The sequence below is a fragment of the Eptatretus burgeri genome, chromosome 14 (assembly GCF_056783735.1).
Source record: "Eptatretus burgeri isolate ZD-2024b chromosome 14, Ebu_testis_v1, whole genome shotgun sequence".
In the NCBI taxonomy this organism is placed as follows: Eukaryota; Metazoa; Chordata; class Myxini; order Myxiniformes; family Myxinidae; genus Eptatretus; species Eptatretus burgeri.
Window position 1 is genome coordinate 24599890 of NC_140974.1, and position 7500 is coordinate 24607389.

The window sequence follows — 7500 nt, forward strand, 5'->3', positions numbered from 1 at the left end:
GTGGAGAAGTATGTGAGGATCGTGCAGGATATGTATGAGGACAGTGTGACAGCGGTGAGGTGTGCGGTAGGAATGACGGACCGGTTTAAGGTTAAAGTGGGATTGCACCAAGGATCGACTCTGAGCCCTTTTCCTGTTTGCAATGGTGATGGACAGGTTGACGGACGAGATCAGACTGGAGTTCTCCATGGACCATGATGTTCGCGGATGACATCATGATCTGTAGGGGAGAGTAGGGAGCAGGCTGAATCGAGCCTTGAGAGGTGGAGGTACGCACTGGAGAGAAGGGGAATGTTAGTCAGTAGGAGAAAGACGGAGTACATGTGCGTAAATGAGAGGGAGGGTGGTGGTATGGTGCGGTTGCAAGGAGTTGAGGTGGGGAAGGTGGATTGGTTTAAATACTTGGGATCAACTGTCCAAAGTAACAGAGAGTGTGGAGAGAAGTGAAAAAGAGAGTGCAGGCAGGATGGAGTGGGTGGAGAAGAGTTGCAGGAGTGATTTGTGACAGAAGGGTAGCTGCAAGAGTGAAGGGGAAAGTATACAAGACGGTAGTGAGACCAGCTATGTTGTATGGTTTGGAGGCGGTGGCGCTAACAAAAAGACAGGAAGCAGAGCTGGAGGTGGCAGAGTTAAAGATGCTGCGATTCTCGTTGGGAGTGACGAGGATGGATAGGATAAGAAATGAGTGTATTAGAGGGACAGCGCAGGTAGGACGGTTTGGAGACAAAGTGAGAGAGGCGAGATTGCGATGGTTTGGACATGTGCACAGGAGGGAAACGGAGTATATCGGGAGAAGGATGTTGAAGATGGAGCCGCCAGGCAGGAGGAGAAGAGGAAGGCCAAAGAAGAGGTTCATGGATGCGGTGAGGGCGGACATGCGGGTGGTTGGAGTGTCAATGGAAGATGTGGAGGATAGAGCAAAATGGAGACAGTTGGTCATGCTGTGGCGACCCCTGGGAGCAAGTCGAAAGAGGAAGAAGAAGATATATATATATATATATATATATATATATATATATATATATATATATATATATATATATATATATATATATATATATATATATATATATATATACATATATATATATATATATATATATATATATATATATATATATATATATATATATATATATATATACATATATATATACATATATACATATATATATATACATATATATATATATATATATATATATATATATATATATATATATATATATATATATATATATAAGAGACCATATATCTCTTCTTCTCTTCTTCTTTCGACTGCTCCCGTTAGGGGTCGCCACAGCGGATCATCCATATGATCCGCATAGTGATTTGGCACATGTTTTACACCGGATGCCCTTCCTGACGCAACCCTGGTCGCCTCTTACGACACAGGGATCTGGTACACCTATTTTAACCGGGGTATACACCGGCCCAGTATACTGGTACTCATTTCGCTGACCTCGGAAGGATGACAGGCTGAGTCAACCCCCTGGTGTTATCTCAATATCATATAAACACTCAATATAAGGGACCATATATATATATATATATATATATATATATATATATATATATATATATATATATATATATATATATATATATATATAATAAGCTGACTCCAATGATAATTATCATTGGAGTCAGCTTATTGGACACAACTCCAGCAACTCATTGGGCATGGTAAGCATCAGAGCGTCCAGTCCAATAGGAGGTGTAACCACCCGCCATGATCTCGCCGCAATCCGGTCTCCGAACCTCAGAGAGTGCTGCAATACCGATGTCCAAACGCTTGAGCTCAGATGATAACAGAGACAGGTGATCAACCTCTCTTCGGGATATGACATTCCAGGCACGCGCCCGAAGGGACCACCTCAGTTTAACCCAAGGAGACCATCGTCCGGTGGACAACACCTCAGCACCACTCCGACACACTCTCCCGCAATCTGGCCTGGGAAGGTTACCCCGTTGTTTCCTTCCTATCATCAAAAATTGGGGTCCCGAAGGCTTTGCCTCAATCCCTTCATCCAGTGAGCTGCATTGCAAAGGGCAACTGCACAGGCGGTACTCCCACGGAGTGGGTTTCAGATTTATTTTTGCTTTTATAATGTTTTGCGGAATGAAGGGTTTTACGGTGGCCGGAGTGCAAATCCTGCCACCAACCTCCTAATAGAAAGTAACCCAACCGCAGGTGGACGTCCACAGACACAGTTGGACACGAGATCCCTCATCGCATTGCTAAATCTACGGGCAGGTGCAGCATACCAATAAACAAGAATTGATACCTGAAAAAAAAAATTATCTTCACCTTGTCCCAAATGAAAACTCAAACACTGCAACAACAACAAAACATAATGTCATGTCTGTACAAGATGCCACGCAACAGATTTAACAAGTTTCTTTTGCAGATGAAAACCCCCTATGATGGTTCCAAATCAGTTAAATACCCTTTTCTACTTGTGAAGCAAATGATGTCATCATACATTTTGCACTTTATCGATGCTTCTTGTGAAGAAGGGTGACCTCTTTGCTTGATAAATTGCACCTGAAATGGAAGAAAAAAAAAAGTGAATGGTCACATTTCGAAGGCAATACTGTTGAGAATAACTCCAACAGCAAATTTATCACTTTGTGTTTCAATTTAATCCTGTAAAATGTTTGCCATAACAGTTTAAAAGTTTGATCACACAACATAAGTGCAGTTCGTGTTTATGAGGCATGTTCATCTGTGACAGAATGATGGGTGGGGGTTAGGGAGGGCAATTTGCCTGGTTAAAAGCTCAGGTATTTACAGAGGATGGGCCACGAAACATACTGAAACCACAGACTGTCTTGCCTGGAGGCAGAAATGAGCTGTCGGAGGACTTTTCTGTTAGTATAGAGGGAGTTACCAAACAATTAGGAAGTCTGAAGGTGGATAAAGTTTCTCGACCAAGAGTAATGAAGAGGAAAAAAAAATAAGTTAGTGAACAGTGCTGTTAAACTTACGTATACAGTGGCTTGCAAAAGTATTCACCCTGTACCAGTACAATAATGCCATATTTCGATGAATTATGTAGAAACGATTTTTCCAAATGAACTATTTAGTTCATAACTGAGATCAAACTAAACACTTCTTGTTGAAGGAGGTTACATGTCAGGAATAACTGCTAAAAACATGTACAAATCAAAATTCACTGGTTGAAAAAGTATTCAGCCCCTTTTGTCAGTATCTGGTGGAAGTGCTCTTTACATCAATGACTGATATGAGTGTTTTTGGGTAGGTCTCCACCAGCTTTGCACAGCGAGGCGGTGACATTTTTACCCATTCTTCACGAGAAGATTGCTCCAGTTCTGCCAAGTTTGATGCGGATCGTCGATGGACTGCAATCTTCAAGTCAGGACTTTGACTGGGCCACTCAAGAATATTTATTTTCTTCTTCTTCAGCCACTCTAGTTTAACTTTATCTTTGTGCTTTGGACCATTGTCCTGCTAATATGTGAATCTCCAACCCAGTTTCAGAGTAATGGCTGACTCAGGCAGGTTTTCATCAAGGATTCTCCTGTACTTTGCACCATGCATTGTCCCTTCTATCCTGACAAGCTTGCCAGTCCTTGCTGATGAAAAGCAGCCTCATAACATGATGCTGCCACCGCCATGCCTGGCAGTAGGGATGGTGTTGACTGGGCGATGTGTAGTGTTAGGCTTGCATCAGACGTAACACTTTGAATTTGGACCGAAAAGTTCAATTTTTGTCTCGCCTGACCACAAAACGTTTCTCCACATGTCTGCAGTGTCATTATGATGCTTTTTCCCAAACTCCATACAAGTTTTTATGTGTGTTTTTTTAGTAATGGCTTCTTTCTTGCCAACCGTCCATGGAGGCCAGCTTTGTGAAAGGAATGGGATATTGTTGATTGATGAACATTGAACCCCCCCCCCCCCGATCTCGGACATGGAGCCTTGCGGATCTTTCAAAGTCATTGTTGGATTTCCAGTGACCACCGGAACCAGTTTCCTGCTTGCCCGGCTACTGAGTTTGGATGGGCGACCTGATCTGGGTAGAGTCTGGGTGCTATGATATGTGTTCCACTTCTTAATGATGGATTTCACCGTACTCAAAGGGATAATGAGTGACTTTGAAATCTTCTTATAACCCTCTTCTGAACGGTGCTTCTCCACCACTTTATGTCTGACTTCTTTGGAAAGCTCCTTAGTTTTCATGTTTGCCTTGTTGGTTGATCAAGTGTGTTTCACCATAAAACTCCTTAGATAAGTGGGGGAGCTTAATTTTTAAGTGAAACCACAGGTGAAACCTATTACACTTATTTTATAATCTTTCAAACAAATAATTTTATCCTGAACTGATTTAGGGTTCATTAGGCAAAGGATTTGAAGACTGAGAATCATCCGATTTTCTCTGTTAATCAAACTTCTTCACATTTTATCTGCATTTTTTAGCTTTATCACTTTGAAGTAGTTTTTGAAGACTTTATATATTAAGCTTGATTTGAAAACATCATGAAATAAGCTCAGGTAGTGTTAGGGTTAGGGGGGAGGAGGGTGAATACTTTTGTGGGCCGCTGCAGGACAGCTTATTTCAGGCAGTAGTGGTACCTACCGGAGGATTGGGAGATGGTAATTGCACTACAGATATTTAAGAAATAGTTAAAGGAAGCAGCAGAAAATTATAGGCCAATATATTTAACTTATACAAATAAGGAAGGTAATTGAAACTATATTTGGGTATATCAAGAAAAACTTAAACAGTGACAAGAGTGCCATAGAGCAGTGTATATGGTGAATGTAATTTTATTATGCATCCATCCTCAATGTACCATATTCTTACAGTGACGGTGCTGCTGACGCACTCTCTTGGCAAGGGATATGTTGTCTGGTTAATTGACATTGTCTTTCCAACCTACCAATCAAAGAATGTAGTCATAGCATTGCATAAAAATGTATAGGTTACAAGTCATCTTGCCAGAAAAAAAAATAGCCCCGTGGGGGACTGACGGTCATTTCCCCCAACAGATGGGGTGACCGGAGACAAGACCAATAAAGTGGAATCGGGTAGGGACTGTTTGAACGGAATCGACTTTGGTTGATGGGGTCCCGATTGGATTTTGCCAAAGCCCAGTTTTGAACGCTGTAACTGAATTTGGTGCCGTGGGGGCTAGCACATCCAGATGAGAAGTACAATCATAGAAGATCCAGCTGCCCTGATGAATCCTGTCAAATTTAGTTTGATTCTGGCTCATAGTTGTGGAGAATATGTTTCAGTGAAAATGGCGGAGCAGGGGGCAGACCCCATGATGCCCACTTTGTAGGAGCCGAGGCTTAGGGCAACTTTAGATCCGGGCCTGGTCCTAATGCCTTCAAGCGAGTTTCGTTCGAATCTGGTGGTAAGTTTCAGAGGATAATATGTGGAAAAAAATTATCATAACTTCGGACCTCCTTTGAGGAGGCAGATCCAGATGGGGAGCACAACCCCATCCGGATGGGGAGCATAACTCCATGAGACCTTAATATCCTGATACATTGTACCAAATTTGGTCTGTATCGCTCCAGTAGTTGCGGAGAAGATTTTTAATGAAAATGAGGGATTCAGGGAGAAGGCCCATTGCCCCTTTCAGGGGTAGATATGACCATGAGGAGCACAACTTAAGGTTAGGACATGGTCCCGATGCCTCCGTGACGAGTTTGGTCGAGATCTGTCTGGCAGTTTCTGTGAAGATTTTTGAATAAAATACCAATATTTGGGGCAAAAATCCCCCTTTCACACCCTCTAAAGGAGGCTATCTGGATGAGGAGTTCAACCCCCATGAGACCTTGCTGTCGTGATGCATCATACCAAATTTGGTTCATAATCAGTCAGGTAGTTTATGAGAAGACGTTTTAGTCAAATGGTAATGGAAGTACGCATGGACGGACACCGGGACCCACTCTGTGAGCTCATTTTGGAGAAATAACCCAATGATGTAGCTGCATCAGAGAGGGTTCAGCATCGAGCAACTCGATTATTAGGTCCAGGGCTGGGCGGTCTTTACTTTGAGTGATTATGCGAGTAGAAAAGACAGGTCTGTTGTCCTAGTTGCTATTAACCAGATACTCCTACCCCAGACATTCCAATTCCTCTACTCTCCACCCACACCCACCCTACCACAGCACCACCCCTTGCATGCATCACACATATTTGAATTCTTCATACCATTTTAATCAAATAAGAGACACCAGAAGAAACCTGAAATATGGAAATAATGAGGGTGCAAAAGAGCAAAGTAACAATACATTCTATTGTTTGCATTTGATGGCTACATAGTGCATGCCTGAGAAAACACTTTCCCGCAACTCCCACCTCATGAGTATGCATTTTCCCGCCTCATGATATAGTTATGCAGACTTGCCCATGTTGTAAATTATTGCACATGTTTCACAAAAACGAACTTGCAGCCTTTTTGAGGAGGAGATTGGGACCATACTCTGTGCAGAGCATTGGTGCTGCCTAAGCAGTCTCCTGGGCTATTTGGCACAATCCTGGACGGGTCGCCACTCCGACACAGTATACCAGCACGCTGGCACTCATTTTGCCGACTTCGGAAGGATGACAGGTCGAGTTAACCCCACCTGGTATTAATTCAACAGCTGAGCGGGATTTGAACTCAAGATCCTAGGATCCAAAGCCCACCACCCTAACCATTAAGCCAACACCAGGCATGTTGGCCTTTTTGAGCATGCAACAAAAAACTCTTTTCGGATGCTATGATCGTAAGTCCTGAGCATGAGCATTTCACAACAGTATCTAAACACAACTGAGATGTTGATGGTTTGTTCTGGAGAAAAATTACACCAGACATTGGAGACCCACACATTTAAAGCAAACTGGTTAATCAATCAATCATAATCTCCGATCGTCAATTTGGTCACTCGCTCAAGTGACAATCGTATACCTTTTGCACCATCTTGCACATCAAACCAATTTTTCATCATTTTATTTGAAATCCTTCCAACACCATCCTGCCCCACCCTCACCACCACCACCTCCCCCTCCCAAGGAATTCAAGAAGGAAAAGCAAAACACATTGCAACGAGCTACACTTGGCTGGAGAAGAAAACAAACCAAGCAGTGAAAACAATTACGAGGATGGTACTAGCAGTGCGGAAAGTGCAGTTTTGCAATCTCGTCGTGCAATTCAGTCGCATTTCAAATGGGATTCCAGGCTCTGTGCACACAATTGTCATATAAACAGCATCGCATACGGCTCTATCATTGGCTCCGTGCAAACGGCTTGAATAAACCTTCGGTGGAAGACATCACTGAAGTTTTCAATGCAATGCATGATGAAATGGGATTACAAAAAAAGAAGAAATAAAAACTAGGAAACGATAAAATAAAAATAAAATAAATTGGGATTGACAGGGGGTTAATGGTTCAGGGTGGGGAGGGTTGACGGAGTGCACTACAGATTGGCAGAGGATTGAAAATTAAAGAATTTGTAAAAACATGACAAACAGGG

At 42.5% G+C, this 7500-nt stretch overlaps 1 protein-coding gene and 1 long non-coding RNA gene across 2 annotated transcripts in view; one reads left to right on the forward strand and one right to left on the reverse strand.

The window, feature by feature from the left end:
• The window catches only part of LOC147012800 (uncharacterized), a 23132-nt gene that overhangs the window by 15516 nt on the left and 116 nt on the right, over positions 1 to 7500 (forward strand). The window contains exon 2 of the long non-coding RNA XR_015051068.1: positions 3267 to 7500. This exon is cut by the window's right edge and continues 116 nt beyond it. This is a non-coding gene — a long non-coding RNA (uncharacterized LOC147012800). The remainder of the gene's footprint in view (positions 1 to 3266) is intronic.
• The window catches only part of LOC147012801 (procollagen galactosyltransferase 1-like), a 110479-nt gene continuing 110152 nt past the window's right edge, over positions 7174 to 7500 (reverse strand). Inside the window, exon 12 of the mRNA XM_085854014.1 lies at positions 7174 to 7500. This exon is cut by the window's right edge and continues 447 nt beyond it. The gene's annotated coding sequence lies outside the window, so the exon portion shown is untranslated.